Raw genomic sequence first — 18,382 nt, 5'->3', positions numbered from 1 at the left:
AAAATTATTATGGACTACCCAACACCTGGCAGAAGTGCAATGATTTTTGTTTCCTTAGAAAAAGTTTTGATCCGCCTATGGGCACAAAAAGTTTTTGGATTTATAATCTGCTTATGGGTTACGAATACAAAATTATACTAATCAAAGCAGGGCATTTAATCATTCTTCCTCCACTCACGCACAAATGGCAAGGAAAGAAATCCTAATACAGGACACAATGCACCCCAGTGATTTGTAGAGCATAGATGTATATGTAGAGCTATTTATGTCAGATAATTATCCTCCTCATTGTAAAGAATTATTAGTTTTCAGTACTTTGAAATGACATGTGTTTTTGTCAGTGTTCAACTTAACTGACATGCAATGAACAGAAATTTTGGTCATTCCTTTTATTTGAGGACAATTCTCCTGAAACTTTTGGTTTCTTAAGAGCTTGGACACTATTGTATGTAGCAAGTAGTAGTAGATGAAGGTGAATATGAGCACAGTTTTCAGTCCATCTACATCAGTGTTATGGGGGTTTAAAGTTTACACCTTAATTACTCCCCCACTCCTTCCCCCACCCATATGATGTCACTTTCTCCATCCATCACCCAACCCCAATCTGGCATGGTCACTTTTGATCCTTGGTTCAATCCTCAGCATAATTAATTTTCTGAAATTTCATCTGCTTTCCATGAATTTTGGGGTGCAGTTATACTTAAATGATACTGTTGGACTATTTCAATAATGTGTGAGGGTTCAGGAGTGTACAGGAAGAGCCCCCACATCTCCACCACATTAGCTTAGATATTGCAGAGCACTGTCCAACACTGTGGAGATTGCCCATTTCCACTACTCAGAATTTTACCTGCCTCTGTCTGCAATGAATTTGGAATTGCGTGTTCTGCTGTCATGAACGAGTACACTGGTCATGATGGTCGATGTTTAGGGTTCTCACTTGACACAATTATACAGATTGAGCAGTGTCAGTATGGGGTTTCATTTTATGTATACAATTCAATGCAAACACCTGCATGATAAGCAGTGACTGCTCCACCTAACGACATATACATACACTTCACACCAGTATAATTGTGTGTATTATTATTTAAACAATTTATGAAGCACCAACATGCATGTGTGCATCTACCACCACACTTCTCTTTTAAGCCCTGAAAACGTCAAACTTGACAAACAATGGAGAGAGCATGGCTACATCATTTACAATTGTACAGAATGAGCAGTTAATGCACTGCACACATGCATGCTCACATGTGACTGATCAAGATAGTGGCTACTACATATACTTCTCGAATATAAACAATTACTAATGTGTATGGCAGCATGTCACCATGGCATGGCGCTATGGCACACACACGTGGCTGACAGCCACTCTGGCTATAGTCATGGAGTTATAGCCTCCAAGCTATTGTTATGGAGAAGTATAATGGTCGACTCAACTATGAGTGACAGTGGTAATTACTTAGCATCCCACCTGTTTGGAAAGTGAACATCTACTTTATACACACTTCTTTGCTGTAGAAATGGACAGCTAATGCTCAACAAATTACGAGAACCTTAGGCTAAGTATGAAAAATATAAATACTCTGTCAGCAATTTATGCTGCTGAAGAAACAAAACTTATTCATTGTACAATTGCTCGCAATTTCGGCAGCTGCCATATATTTTGAGAATCATCATTTGTGTTCATCAAGCTGTTTTATAAATTTGTATCAACTGAACCAACATACGACCTGTTTGTACAATGAAACAGATAGGCTAACATGGAGATGAAATCAGACTTAGTTTGAAGCGAATCTGACAGTTCCTCATCTACACCTAACATTTGAGCAAGAACACACACACGTTTTAAGTGATATACAATTTTTCATATTGTCTGAGACAGCGTTTGACGTGTAATCAAGAGAAGACAGGTTTCAGTTCACAGTCATTTAAGTTTGCTGTAGATCCCCTAAATCACTTCTCGTAGTTGGCTGAGTAGTTACTTCGAGTAATGAACATGTCAAATTCACCAGTGCTTGGCAGGAATGAAGATAGATACGAGTAGATCACTATCGAAACGAAAAATATCTAGCTGCACACCTCGCAGAATAGACAACAAGTAAAAACTCCATACAGAACTTATGACTACACAAGAATTCCTACCACATTTCCATAAACACACTTCGTAATGCAACAATAGTGCATATTATTGTTTCAATAATTTACAGTGTATGTGTTTTAGTGGCGGATCTAGTGATTCCAAGTCAGCATAAACAAATTAATGCTTATGTAAGCATGCACCATTCATTATTATTTACACTGTTTTTATGGAGTGCAGTCACATGTGTGTCTTTCATATGGACATCGCTAGAAAACTGGTAGGAGCTCCCACGGTCATGCTCTGCTGCTGCAATGTTAATTGCAAATGGAAAAAAATATTTTCACATCCTCGGATTTTTATCTCGTTATAAAATTTGCAATTTTCTGAATAAAATGATATACACATCACTTATAATCTCACGTGGGAAGTATTTAATTTTATCTTTTAAATATAATCTACACCTATCGAAAATGTTAAAATTTTTATCTGCATTACTTTCAGAGCTAGTAAAATCGGTAATTTTTTTTATATAGATGGCTGTGGATTGTTGGCTACAAAGGTAATGTCCAGAAGAATATGGGAACCAGGTTGAGGAAGTTGAAACAAAGTTTGAGAGACAGGAAACTTTCTGATGTTAAAACCATAAGAGGCAGGTTGACAGATAAAATGACTGATGAACTACAGCAGTATTATGAGATGGACATTACAAATAATACTGAAGATTTGTTGAAAATGAAGCAAGCAGTATGGGCTACCTTCTTCCACAGACTGTCAACTGATGAAAACCAGTACACCACTTTTGCCCTCCTGGACCTGATTAATGGTGTAATTACCACAATGCCCAGTACTCAAACACTTCATACAGCTGTAAACATTCCATCCCAGCAGCAGTTATGGATATCATAAAACGTACTTACAGAGCCTTGTCAAATCCTGAATTACTGAAGAATTGTCTGCATGGTCAGACTCAAAATCCAAATGAGACGTCCAATAATCTTATATGGACTCACTTACCAAAAAATGTTTTTGTTGGAATGAAGACACTAAAGTCGGGGGTCAGTGATGCTGTTATTGATTTTAATGATGGCAACATTGATAGGGTGAAAGCGATATAGCATAAGGGAATTAATCCTGCAGCAAACTGCATCAGAGAACTTGAACAGATGGACAAGGTTCACTTCGATAAAGCAGAGTATGCAGCACAGTTGGCCACTGTGGAGTCCAGAAAGAAGAAAAGAAGAAAACAAGTTGGTAAAAGATCAAGAGGATGGTATACAGTATGGTGCAGGGTGCTTCTGAGAGACTAAAAATAAAAAATTAAGCATACATTAACTGAGTTACAGTTCTTGTGAAACTTTAGAGGTCGTTCCTGAATATTTACATTTTCTGTTGCATTTTTTCCCTAAATCTCAGAATCCACTTCGAGTAGAGTATTAAGATTTTCAGGGAGTAACAACATACATATCCTGAGTCTACCGAACTAAAAGAACATCATAATGTTATATATAATTAAAATTATTTAGGATAACGTACAAAAAAGTACACAAAATTTTAACCATGTAATTAAAAATTGTATTTCCTAAAGCAGTGGCTGAAATGCAATTATTGCAGTTCAGTAGACTCACAACATACAATTTAAAGTCCTGTAAAAGTTTAATGTCAATGACTAGAGTGATTCCTGAAATACAGGGAAGCCAAGTCACTAAATTTAACAGTGTTGAGAAAGGGCGTGCCAGCTCGCTTTAATAACAGATGTAAAGTGACAAACATGCAAACCAAGGTCCAGCAGCGTTCTTAGAGACATTATGAGTGGAAGGTTTGACTCACACCAAGCCTCCAAGGTATGTGGAGCCCATCAAACTTACCAGTGTGTGGCAGAAACGAAGATAGACAGATCACTGTCACAAAGGAAAACAACACACTGTCTGAAAAAGAGTCGCATTACCACTAGAGAGGCACAGCTATGGAATCTCAGGTTACAAAACTGAATCTTAGCAGCACCGATATGAAAAATCGATAACAAGTAATAACTCCACAGAATCTGACGCCACTCTAAAGTGCGCTAAATGTGTTTGACAGTGTTCCATATGGACTATTATGGTTGACAGTTACCAAGCATACACGTATGGTGGCGCAAACTGAAAATCAGTCTGTTGCAACATGGCAATAAGAGTATCAGCTGTGAGGATGAAAGTGGAACACTTCCACACTCGCACTATTCACTGGATAGAGACAGCGAGTCTGGAATCATGTGAGCCTTTATGTATGACTGTGTATAATTTGGATTAACTTAATGACTGTAGTAGTATACTAAATATATTGGTATACAGATATTGATATATCGAGTGCATTTCATAAATCAGTACATAATGCAATTTTACAAACATGCTCCATCTACAGAGACACACAAAATACGTAACATTTAACAACTTAATTCAAAATTTACAAATGATACTAGTACTGACATACGCCTAGAGCTGTGGTACTTAGTTTCAAGCGTTATTTAAGCTAAGGAAAAGAATACATACTTCTGCCTTGGTAACAGTGATGGTCGTACACATGTGTGACGTCATGCAGATGAGCGCAGAAATCAGGAGTGTATACGACAGAGGCATAAAGAGCGAAATATATTTTTGAGTGTAGTTTCGTAAAACGCACGTTTTATCAAAGTACACTACAAGACTATTGCCCTCAGCATGCAGTAAGTGTGTGTCTCAGCATTCCATTAGAAGTTTTTATCCATCGTTATACTTTCTGAATCAGAAACGAAGTGAGCGAAGAAGACAAAGATCGGACGTCTCTGAACCAGAATAACTAACTTTTTCATGGCGATCACTCTGTATTTTTCCGTTGTATACCCTCCTCTATTGCAGTAACGACGGATAGTTCTACACACCAACTTTTTCTCAAATGGATGCACTGTAGGAGACGTATCCGGTTTGACCTTGAACCGCCTTTTATGTCAGCAAGAAATGGCTGCCCATGATGGTTCTCAAATACCACAATATTCTTTACAACTGTTCTCCACATCAATGACGCTTAGTCTTAAAACTAACCTGTCATGCTTATAACTGTAGAAAAGACGTGTTTATACTTAATTCAGCCTTGTCTTGATGTAAGTTACAAAATCTTTCAGCATTTAAATCGTTCTCAAATACCATTTTAGAAGGAAGAAAGATAATGCTTCATGTTATTCAGTAGAAAAAATATAATCGATGGTAATGATTGCGCAGTATTGCATTTATTACAAATGACACAGGCATGCTGGAGGCTATATACGAGGCCCGTTCAGAAAGTAAGCTCCGATTGATTGCCAAATTGAAACCACAGTGAACATCAGAAATGTTTTACTTGTAACAATTAGCTACACCTTTCAGCTACTTCTCTACGTAGTCGCCGTTCTGACTTAAACTTTTGTCATAGCGTTGTACCAACTTTTCAATAGCCTCATCATAGAAGGCAGCCGCCAGTGCTTTCCGCCAATTCTCCTCGCTGGCCTACACCTCGTTGTCTGTGTCAAAATGTTGTCTTCAAAGACAGCGGTTCATGTGACCAGAGATGAAACTCAGGGGGAGACAATTGCGGACTGTATTGTGGGTAATCTCACATTTCCATTTGAAAACGATGCAGGAGCATCTTCATTGCCCCTGCAGAATGCGGCTGAGAATTGTCTTGAAGAAGAAACAGCACGACAGTTATGTAATGTTAGCTGCATAGCTTCAGGCGAAATTTCTCACCAGGCCCTCGTACTTGGCGGCAGACACTATTTTCTAGACATCTTTACGCACTCACTGCGAGCTCAGAAATGAGAAGAGCGACGTGATGCTAACTGGGGTTACACTAGAGACACTACCCAACACATCTGTGCAAAGCTTTATCGGATTTTCATAGTCGTTTCCATTTCGCGACCGATCGGAGCTTACTTTCTGAACGCCCCTCGTACAATAACAACTTTCGACGACATTTGCAGTCAGAACTACGGTGGCAAGGCTCTTTAAAACCTTTATATCCTATATTATTTTCCACATCAGTGATGTCACAGTATTCTAAAATGTCTGCAAAATGAATCAGCGACGTGAAAAGTGAGATGTTTACATCGTTCAGCTAAGATGTGGAGTATAAGAAACAACGCTGTGAGGCTCAAATCAATTAATTTACCACGTCTATGATGTCAAAACATTTGAAAATGCGTTGGAAAATGTGAAGTTTACGATGCAGCAGTATCTAAAAACTGCGAATTCAATCTATGCAGACAGAAACACACACCCATGTGACAGACGAATAAAGACAATAACAGAGATGTTACATTTCCAAAGACAATGTCAGAGTTGATACTTCGGAAATAAATAAAATTACTTATCGTCTATTGTGAGACATCTCACACTTTGCAAGCACAATGAAGCTCAAAAATTAAATCTTTCAGCATCTAAATTGCTGTATTTATTATTGAAGTGTATGCTTCTTGTAACACTTGGAAGATCTCAAAGACAATTCGAGTACAAAAAACTTGCATAGTATGTAAGATATCGCACGCTTTACAAGTGCAATGAGCCATCAAATAATCCTAACGCTTAACATAAGACTTTCTCTGTAAGCACACCATTGTATGACCACACTCCATTGCTAAACAACAACCGTCCTACGGGTCCAAGTTCGATTCCCGGCTGGGTCGATGATTCTCCCCGATCAGGGACTGGGTGTTGTGCTGTTTTCATCATCATTTCATCCTCATCCGGCATGCAGGTCGCCCAATGTGGCGTCGAATGTAATAAGACCTGCACCAAGGCGGCCGGACCTGCCCTGCAAGGGGCCTCCCGGCCAATGACGCCAAACGCTCATTTACATTGCCTTATTCCTTCCTTCCCCAATAAGATAATCGTGTTTGTGTGAGTGAGTGTGTGTGTGTGTGTGTGTGTGAGTGTGTGTGTGTGTGTGGTGATCAGTTGTTGTTGTACTTGATTACAAGTTTTGTTATTTTTGCAAGCCACAGATTGAATACACACGTTAGATATTTAGATATTACTATAATCTAAACATTACATTTTCCGACGCTTATTAAAATATTTTTGACATCACAGAAGTGCTAAAGAAATTGATTTGAGCCTTAAAGCGTTATTTCTTGTGCTTAACCTCATCTAGGTCCTAGACGATCGATGTAAACGTAGCTATTTTTGCATAACCGACAACTTTTGCATATATTTTAGAGTACTGTGTGTGACATCATAGGTGTGGAAAATGATATAGACAATACAGTCTATAAGGATTCTTGTGTGATTGACTGATTAGTGTAGTATTTTAGCTAACACATCTTTTCTGCCATTACAAGCCTGATCAGGTTAGTTTTATAGCACCGATTCCTTAGGCCTATGTTCTAAAATGACAACTTTTATTAGGTACAGAAAACTAGCAATTTGGCGACATTGTGTACATGTGAAACTTAAAATTAGAACACTTGAAATTTCATTACATTGCAGATGTATTGTTGCAGACATTTTAGAGTACTGTGACACTTGACAAGCATCACCGATGTGGAGAGTGGCTGAGAAGAATACTGAAGTATTTGAGAAGCAGCCTGGATGTGGAAAATAATTAATTTGTGTCTCTGTTGCGACTTAAACCAAGTGTTGCACTTAGAAAAGAACACTTGTCGTTTTTACCAGTTCAGACATCATTTTCTGCAGTACAGCCATCTGTTTATGACAGTATGAACTTATGGCACAGCAAACGACAATGCACCATTTCTACTGTGCAACCATTTGCTGGTGACAATAAGCAACTAGAATGTGAAACAGAACCTGGTTTTAGATTGCGTTTCCAAGGATTTCTGAGATAGTATTTAAGATAAAACTGACATACAACAAATACGAATCTCTAACCTGTTGTTTACATTTTATTAGTAACTGTTGGTTTTTAGGTATTTATAGAGAAATATGCTATCTACTCATTCCAATATTCCATGGCGGATGATATATAGGTTCAAACGAATTTTTACGATGTGATTGGTGTCAGTAATGTAAACCTAGCTGACAAAATTTTTGAAATTCTAAGCAATTTAGATGCTTTATCGTATTTGGCGCTTACGTTGGCATTATGTATCAAATTATTCTTGTGATGTCACCATATCACCATTTCCCCAGTACACTGTATACAGTTGGCTGCTGAGCGGTCATGCGTGTAGGGCACGGTTTTTAAGTATTTATAGAGAAATATGCTATCTACTCATTCCAATAATCCATGGGGGATGATATATAGATTCAAACGAATTTTTACACCTCTCCCCCTGCAGGCCTCTGGTGCGGTGCCAGATGCAGTTCCTGGTATGACCTTAGACACAAGGAAGTGCTGATCCCGATATCAGCGGAATATGACATGTGCAACTGTCTCAGCTGTAATACGACACCATAGGTAATAAACCACTGATGCTGATGTCAGCACTTTTCCGCCCAGAAACCACAATGATCCACTAGTTATGATATACCTAGGAAACTTTATAGAAATACTAAAGCAGGCTGGTTCCTATGACTGCTGCAACTATCCATTAATACAGATTTATACTATAGATTAATGAGACAGAATTGCATGTGAATTCCACTTATGGTGTGTGTAAATTGAAGATGTCATAGCATAATTCCATAAAATGTCTGTGAATAATAATGTAGTGGAATATTTTACGGGTGGCTACCGAAATTCGTATGCGACAGAATGAAAAAGTGATATGGGCAGACTTTGCTGCTGGAGGTATTGTGGAGGACAATGTTTCTCCTTGTTTTAATGTAGCATTTCTGTGTCGTATTTTTTATTAAGTATGGATACAGACAGAATGTAGTTCACGGTTTTCCAATAGGCAAACAATAGAAACTTTGTTAAACACCACACCAAAGCTGCTCTTCAAGTTATTCGTTAAATGACACCACATGGAGCAGTTGGCACAGAACAGAGTGGAGCACATCGTAAATACTGTCTGATGGCGTTTAATATATTTAAGAAGTCTTGCATAGGGTCAAGGCAAACGATCCATCACGTTCTCAGTTATAAGAGTCTATTGTTCCCTTTATTTGGATTCTGAATGATGTGGTGTTCTGTCCCAGTACATAACAACCATCTGCAGAATTTAAAACCCATGGAATAACAGCTTGCACAAGGCGAACGCCTAACAGATTGTGGAGTTTGTAGAGCTCAGATCGAAGGTCTATGCACACTGTGTAGTTTCAGGTGCCTCTCAAAGAGAGTGCCTCATGTGGCCTCAAAGGCTCGAATGCTGTACTTAGGTGATGATGAATCTCCTCATATAGTGGAGCAAGTAGTCTTTCTGTCATGGGGCAGTGAGATGCATACTGCACTGCAGCTGAAACTCGGTCTGTCATGCTGTGATAACAGACACTTTATCTGTGCTGCTAGGATCAGGATCCTGTTCTCACACTATTTGCCTGAGTGATGTGTGTGTGTGTGTGTGTCTGTGTGTATGTGTAAGTGCATCTGTATGAGTGCTACCAATTCTACATTATTGGGTGTGCCATGTACACATTTTTTTTTCTTGCACACTATGTGTGCTTATATGTATGTGTCTGTATGTGTGATTCTTCATCTGCTGCTGCCAGTCCTTATGTATGTATTGTAAACATAAATCATTCTTCATAACATTTAGTATAATTTATCTCTGTTAGTCTTGTATAGTGTGTGACGCTGTAAATATTATAAACAGGGTGTTACAAAAAGGTACGGCCAAACTTTCAGGAAACATTCCTCACACACAAATAAAGAAAAGATGTTATGTGGACATGTGACAGGGAACGCTTAATTTCCATGTTAGAGCACATCTTAGTTTTGTCAGTATGTACTGTACTTCCTCGATTCACCGCCAGTTGGCCCAATTGAAGGAAGGTAATGTTGACTTCGGTGCTTGTGTTGACATGCGACTCATTGCTCTACAGTACTAGCATCAAGCACATCAGTACGTAGCATCAACAGGTTAGTGTGCATCACGAACGTGGTTTTGCAGTCAGTGCAATGTTTACAAATGCGGAGTTGGCAGATGCCCATTTGATGTATGGATTAGCACGGGGCAATAGCCGTGGTGCGGTACGTTTGTATCGAGACAGATTTCCAGAACGAATGTGTCCCGACAGGGAGACGTTCGAAGCAATTGATCGGCGTGTTAGGGAGCACGGAACATTCCAGCCTATGACTCGCGACTGGGGAAGACCTAGAACGACGAGGACACCTGCAATGGACGAGGCAATTCTTTGTGCAGTTGACGATAACCCTATTGTCAGCGTCAGAGAAGTTGCTGCTGTACAAGGTAACGTTGACCACGTCACTGTATGGAGAGTGCTACGGGAGAACCAGTTGTTTCCGTACCATGTACAGTGAGTGCAGGCACTATCAGCAGCTGATTGGCCTCCACGGGTACACTTCTGCGAATGATTCATCCAACACTGTGTCAATCCTCATTTCAGTGCAAATGTTCTCTTTACGGATGAGGCTTCATTCCAACGTGATCAAATTGTAAATTTTCACAATCAACATGTGTGGGCTGACGAGAATCCGCACGCAATTGCGCAATCACGTCATCAGCACAGATTTTCTGTGAACGTTTGGGCAGGCATTGTTGGTGATGTCTTGATTGGGCCCCTACGCAACCCCGGTACCAAATGTAGAGACTCTTCGTGCTCGTATTGTGGACGGCTGTGATACAATACGCCATTCTCCAGGGCTGCATTAGGGATTCCATGCGACGGAGGATGGATGCATGTATCCTCGCTAACGGAGGACATTTTGAACATTTCCTGTAACAAAGTGTTTGAAGTCACGCTGGTACGTTGTGTTGCTGTGTGTTTCAATTCCATGATTAATGTGATTTGAAGAGAAGTAATAAAATGAGCTCTAACATGGAAAGTAAGCGTTTCCGGACACATGTCCACACAACATATTTTCTTTCGTTGTGTGTGAGGAATGTTTCCTGAAAGTTTGGCCGTACCTTTTTGTAACACCCTGTAGTAGGTCAGTTACTGTTATGTAAATAAAAGCAATCTCTTTTTTTGAAAAAAGTATTGTTACTGTCAATAAACCATGAGTTAATTTACTATATCAATGTTATTATTATTATTATTTGATCCTTTCGAAATTACAGTTATTGTAGACGTAGCAAATGGGAACACCTTCTTCTGTAGAACGTTTTTATCTGTATGTATATATAAATATTCATTTAATTTTTCAGTACTGACCAAATAGTTGTTTTCTATATGCCTTCATTTGGGCTTAAATCATATTCATGTCTGTATGTGAAATTACATAGATGGACATTTTTCAGTAAATTCAGCTTGCACTGATTTTATATTTACGGTCTCAACTCTTACTCTTTGGTACAAGGGGAACAGGCATTGATGCAATCCCCCCTTGCTCTATATGTACGCTGTTGTTGCGCAAATACTCAAAAAATTCATGGCATGCCCCTCTTACATATGAACACCAATGACACAATCTACACTGACAAGCCAAAACATTAGGACCACCTGCTTGATAGCTTGTTTGTCCATATTTGGAACACGATACATCACTGATTCCGCGTATCAGGTATCTGTCCGTTTTTTGGTAGGTTCGCGAAGGTATGTGGCATTAGATGTCTACGCACAGATCATGCAGTTCGGGTAAATAACGGGCTACTGATCTGCATACGCAGTGATGGCGTCTGATAGCAACCCAGATGGGTTCCACAGGATTTACATCAGGCGAATTTGGTCGCCGAGACATCAACATGAGTTCACTATAATGCTCCACTGTGGCACGATTCTGGCTCCGGAACATGGACCATTATACTACTGATAGATAACAGCGCTGTCGGGGAAGATGTCAAGCATGAAGGGATGCAAGTGGCTCACAGCTGTCAGCATGTCTTCGATTACTACCACAGGCCCCATGCACATACAGGAGAATGTCCCCAGTAGCATAGTACTGCTCCACCAGCATGTGTATGTGGTGTGCTGCACATTTCCAGCCACTGATCACCCTGTTGACGGCATTTGTGGAGACGACCATCGACCTAATGTACCAAGATCCACCCAAAGTGCCTACACATTTCCATTGATTCATGGTCCAATCTCGGTGGTCCCGTGCCCACTGTAATCATAAATGACGATGCCGTTGGGTCAATATGTGACCACTTAGTGATGGTCTGCTGTGGAGCTCCATGTTCAACCATTGTACGATGAACAGTGTGCTTCAAAACACTTGGGCATGCACCAGCATTAAGCTCTTTGGACAGAAAGGCAACATATCACCATTTATCCCATTTTATAGGGCAGACAAGCCTTTAAACACCACGTTCTGTGAAGAGTCAGTGACATCTGGTCACGTCTCCCAGTGATAGTTTCACTGTCCATCTACCTCTTCCCATAGATGCACACGACAGTAGCATATGTACATTCGATCAGGTTCGCCGTTTTCTAGATACTCGTTCACAGGCTCTGTGTAATAATAATCTGCCTTTGTCAGAGTCGCTTATCTGAATGAACTTCCCCATTTGCAGCCCGTATCTTCGCCAGGGTGATGGCCTCTCCATGTATGCCTCCTCAAATACTTTTGTTACCGTGTCACATGCCCACAACGACACCAGGTGGCATACAAAGCCGCAGTGGACAGTGTTCATAATGTTTTGGCTTTTCAATGTATTTGTCGCAGTTGATAATGCACATTATAGGTCTTTCAGTTAAACAACACTTGCATGTTTTAGATATGTATTTCTATCCCAAGAGGTTAAATCTAAGACTGCTTCAGCACATTATGTATCTACTGTAGACACTTTACGATCAAACATGTGAATGTCAATAGGAGTACGAGATGGGTCATACTCGTCAGTCATCTTCCTCTTATATTCCATCATACTGCACAGCCAGTCCCACTCATGCACTGAATACTACACTTTAGCACCGACACACTGTGCATTTTCTTCTTCTATAATCACTTCAAAGTCTCTATCAGATGTTAGGCCTACCTTCATATGTTTAGAACCACTAGTAGTGACATTGTATGTGCTGGTAAATAATGGTACTCTTGTGGGATTTGACTGCAGTGGCTGTGCTACGGCAATCAAATGATAATGGTCCAACAGCTTGGGAAGATATTTTGCGGTTCACGCAGGAACACCTGTGTGCTCTCGCTTAGCATTTGCTCAGCAGCTCATTGCTGCTGAGAATATGTTACTGCACAGTTGAATGACACTAGGTAAGGAAGACATCCTGTGGACAGTGACTGCTGCTGTGATGTGCCCACATCTGTATCAATAACAATAATGAGACTTGAAACTTCCTGGCAGATTAAAACTGTGTGCCGGACCGAGACTCGAACGGGACCTTTGCCTTTGGCGGGCGAGTGCTCTACCAACTGAGCTACCCAAGCACGACTCACGCCCCGTCCTCACAGCTGGCAGAAGTAAAGCTGTGAGGAAGAGGCGTGAGTCGTGCTTGGTTAGCTCAGTTGGTAGAGCACTTGCCTACGAAAGGCAAAGGTCCCGAGTTCGAGTCTCGGTCCGGCACACAGTTTTAATCTGCCAGGGAGTTTCATATCAGCGCACAATCCGCTGTAGAGTGGAAATTTCATTTTAGAAACAATAATGAGGCCCTAGGTATAATGACATACACACATGGTGATATTAACAATTAGAGATTGACTGACGAAATAGTTACTGACAATCTTCTTCCTCTTCCCAGCTGATCGCTGCAGCTGGTGGCAGCGCTTCATGCTAGACAGCGAATAGTGGCACACATGCAGGCAGCCTTATTATAAAACAGATGCTTGAAAGATGGGGGACTTCCATGCTGTAGGCTGCCGAACAGGTGCTTGGAGGCGTGGGGGGCCTGGTTCACGTGGCTGGAAGCAGTTCCAGGAACGATCTTAGAGTTTAGAAAGTGATGAGTCTGATGTCAACAAAGTATGACAAGCACAATTGCCTGAGCATGGTAGGATTCCTGGAATGATCTTGAAAATTGGAAAGTGCTGACAGATGATATGTCAGAACAAACACTGTCCCACTACTGTTGCCAATTCTTTTCTTACACAGTCTTATGGAATTTCCATACAGAACTTTAAGACTTTTGGAAATGAATTATCAATTAAATAGGCTTGTTATGACAGTTTTAAACTCTGGGAATGGGTTTTCTGGTACTAGATTCACAATGTACAGGACGCCAATGTAACCATTCTTTTTAAGCAGATTCAAATGTGTATAAAGGTTTTTAAACAGATTTTTCGTGTATCGTATAATATAGTGTAACGACGTGGCATATTCAGGATTGGTATGCATCAGGATGGGTGAGAGAAGTGATGAGGAAGAGTGCAGATTCACGCTGGGGTGTGCAGTGAAACAGTGGTAGTATTGACAGATGTTTATGCAGCATTCCAGATTGCCTCAGGGGCGCACTGTGTGCTTGCCAATGCAGCCGGTTTAAAGAATGTGATGATGCTCCAGTCACACCTGGTGACACCTGTTGCCCTCGCTCGTGGTGGCTGTTGCTGCAGCGCCCGTGGATCACCAGCTGCAAAGGCGAGCGCGGGCTGCCCAAGTCCGCAGGAGTCACGTTGGCTAAGCACCCCTGTATGTGCTCGTTGTTCCCATGATAAGTGCTCGGGTGCGTTAGCTGATTCTAGATGTTATGATGCTGAGCAGGGATAGACTAAGACGGTGGCCAAAGACCACTAGGCGGCTAGGAGGCCCCAAGGCCACACTTCCTCCAGCTGGATCATAGACGGCTTGCAGTCCATCGGCCGAAGTCGCTCAGAGGGCGGATGTTGGCTTGGCGTCAGCTCCTTGCATCAACGAAACTTCCCCGAGGTCCTGCAGCCGCCTCATGCTGGAACTCGATGAGTTAATCAGTGGCAGTTTACCAACTGTGCCGGCCGGAGTGGCCGTGCGGTTCTAGGCGCTACAGTCTGGAGCCGCGTGACGGCTACGGTCGCAGGTTCGAATCCTGCCTCGGGCATGGATGTGTGTGATGTCCTTAGGTTAGTTAGGTTTAAGTAGTTCTAAGTTCTAGGGGACTGATGACCACAGCAGTTAAGTCCCATAGTGCTTCAAAATGGTTCAAATGGCTCTGAGCACTATGGGACTCAACTGCTGAGGTCATAAGTCCCCTAGAACTTAGAACTACTTAAACCTAACTAACCTAAGGACAACACACACATCCATGCCCGAGGCAGGATTCGAACCTGCGACCGTAGCGGTCGCGCGGTTCCAGACTGTAGCGCCAGAACCGCTCGGCCACCAGCGGCCGGCCCCATAATGCTCAGAGCCATTTGAACCATTTACCAACTGATCTCTCTGAACCTCAAAAGCACGTCATTCCCTCTGGTTCAAGATGCAGACAGAGTGGCAGCACGACTGAATGCTTTGAGCTGTTAAGTTCGAGTATTTATACTCCTATAGCTACGTTTCTAACATAGTCCTACTGGAGGGGGAAGAATAAGCCTGTTTCAACGTTGTTGTCTCATCGGCTTTCCCTAGCTCGCTAAGTCCCAGCCATGGGTTGTTAGGGCCAGTTAAAATCGCAATGTGCAACTTTCTTGGTAGTACGTAAGTGCCTGAGTTACAAAATATTACTTCACTGTTGGTCACACTGCGTTACTGTTGCATGCACGCGACTGTTGACTGCAGATCCCTGTCTACCTGAAATGTTTCGTTGTAACGAATACCATCTTGTGGATTACTCAGTTAACACACTGGCTGTGGTGGCCTCTATTGCCTGGCCCCTCGTAGGAATAAGAATTTTAAAAATTCACAATTCCTGCGCCGAATTTTTCCCTCTTTCGAATGATTAGTCCAGAATATTTTCCACGACAAGTTTTTAATTAAAATTACTCTTAAACAAAAAAACTCCACGACGTTGTTGTTGGCAACATCCAGGTGAAACCATGAGTTGTCCCACATGTGATTCTCCCTTATACACATGAACTTATTCTCAAAGTACAGTCTATAGGAGCTTAATACAATAAAAATCTTAGTGTGATGCTTACACTATGCACAGATTTTACTTATTCCCTCAGCCTATGCCAGCTAACTACTCGACTGGTAATGGATGTGTTGGTTCATCTATAGACTGTGCTTGCCTTAATTTATTATAGAAATAAAATATGCAAGTACCTAGTTGAAATACAGCACAACTGATAGCTGAAATATGGATATAATACTGTGCTGACGATTTTCTTGAAAATTGTGGACATGTTATAACATTTGCTCCATCGAAACCCGCCCCTGCTGTGATCTGATAATTTTTTTTTTAAGTTCAAGCTTGAGGGTGGCATTAATTTGAATTAAATTCTTGGTGGGTAATACCCTTAGTGACCCTACAACGTATTCTGTTTCAATATCATGATAGTCATACCAGAGTATGTAATCGATAGCGGGAAGTCTTCCTGGCTATCTCACAAGCCATATTGTTAATCTTACTACCTCTTCCCTGCAACTTTAACTTTCATAACCCCTCAGTTTTTTCTTCTCCATAGCAATTTTCCAACACTTGGAGTGATTTATTCTGGGAATTTGCTTTCTAAATTTAAGGCAATGACATAACAAATGTCCGCAGCTCGTGGTCGTGCGGTAGCGTTCTCGCTTCCCACGCTTGGGTTCCCGGGTTCGATTCCCGGCGGGGTCAGGGATTTTCTCTGCCTCGTGATGACTGGGTGTTGTGTGATGTCCCATAGTGCTCAGAGCCATTTGAACCATTTTGACATAACAAATTCTGTATTTTGATTTCTACCCCTCCTACTTTTTTTACTATGTGCATTTCATGTATGTGTTACCGGCCAAACCCGATTTTAGTTTCGCCTAGGCCAAACTCGCTCATCCTGTTACCGATAGGATAAAACAGTTTAGTCTAGGTCTAATCGGTTTGTCCTAGTTAGAATTTACATGCTTTAGGATAAATTGGTACTTCCTAGTCTGAACTAATGTCACCTAGTTTGTGTCTTCTATAAGCTTTTCAAAGTAAATTGAATAAAGGAATAGAAATAAAATAGTCAATATGATTCATTGAAGTTATTTATTAACTAATCAGTAATTTCACATCTATCACTGGATCAACTTACATATATCCATCTACAGAAACCACCTTATCTGCAATTTGCTTATTTAATTATTTTTGCAAGGTGTACTTTGGTGGCACTTAGAATTACAGAGTAGTTTGTTTTTCTTACAATTGCATTTGTTTGTTGTACAGTTTTTCATGCAACTGCATTTCACAAAGTCTTTCCCTGATCCAACACAATGTTTTGTGTCTGCAGTCCTTACAGACATTTCAATATCCTGGTCAATATCTCCCACATCTAAGAACTTCTGAATGCAGACGTCGAAATCAGTTAAAAAAAATAAAAAACAGGTTAAAAAAACATTTTTAAATATTTTATTACAAAAAATTATGGAAAATTTTAATAACATCGTACCTGCAATAATGTTTTTGAAGTACGCCATGTTTTGTACCAACTTTGTAGAGGCCCTCATCAGTCTTTTGAAGTTTACTCCAATTACGTTTCGAATGTCACCTCTGCCTTTATCTACATCTGGAATAGGTATGGTTACGTTGTCTCCAATGTCAACTGGTGGATGGGATTTGTCAGAGGAAACTTTCATCCTTTTAGCGTGTTTTTTAAAATCTTCTGTCACAATTTTTCTAGCATTTTGAATGTCGTTTGTGTCAATTTTCACAATGTTATCGTCATCACTGTCTTCGTATTGTTGAGTATTGCTGTCATCTTCGATTGCCTTCTTTAGGTCATCTTCATCCTGAATATCATTTATGATTTCTTGAGGCAACGAGGAAGTGAAAGGTCCTACTGTAGGTTCGATTCCGAATAATGCTTTGTAAGGTGATTGTTTTATGCCAGAGTGGTAAGCTCGATTTTTTATGAATTGGACATACCTTAATCCTTCCGACCACTTCGTCGAATTGTTGTCCTTTAACCAAGAATTTGTCATATTTTCAATTTCTTCGTTGGCACGTTCAACAGAACCCCGACTTTGGCTTTATCTTGGTTTTCCATTCACAATTTGCAGTCAGGCCAAAGCTTAGCGAGTTCACTTATAACATTATTGACAAATTCTGAGCTGATATCAGACTGAAGAATGCACGGCGCCCGTACAGTTAGAAATATGTCATTCAAAAGATAAGCCACTACTTCGGCCGTCTTTGATGTTAATGCACGAAGGAGAACAAAGTTTGTGAGATAGTCTTGGTAAACTAGAATGAATTTTAAATTCCCGTCTGGTTGTGTTTGGAAATCAATCAAATAGACTTGGCATCTGCTATTCAT

The 18,382-nt window shown here is 40.6% G+C and overlaps 1 protein-coding gene across 2 annotated transcripts in view; it reads left to right on the top strand.

The window, feature by feature from the left end:
- LOC126259943 (gustatory and odorant receptor 24-like) overlaps positions 1-18,382 on the top strand; it is a 184,831-nt gene that overhangs the window by 81,313 nt on the left and 85,136 nt on the right. The window lies entirely within an intron of this gene.

This window comes from Schistocerca nitens, chromosome 5 (assembly GCF_023898315.1).
Source record: "Schistocerca nitens isolate TAMUIC-IGC-003100 chromosome 5, iqSchNite1.1, whole genome shotgun sequence".
NCBI lineage: Eukaryota > Metazoa > Arthropoda > Insecta > Orthoptera > Acrididae > Schistocerca > Schistocerca nitens.
Note: the sequence above shows the minus strand (reverse complement) of the source record. Positions and strands in the feature narration are given on the sequence as shown.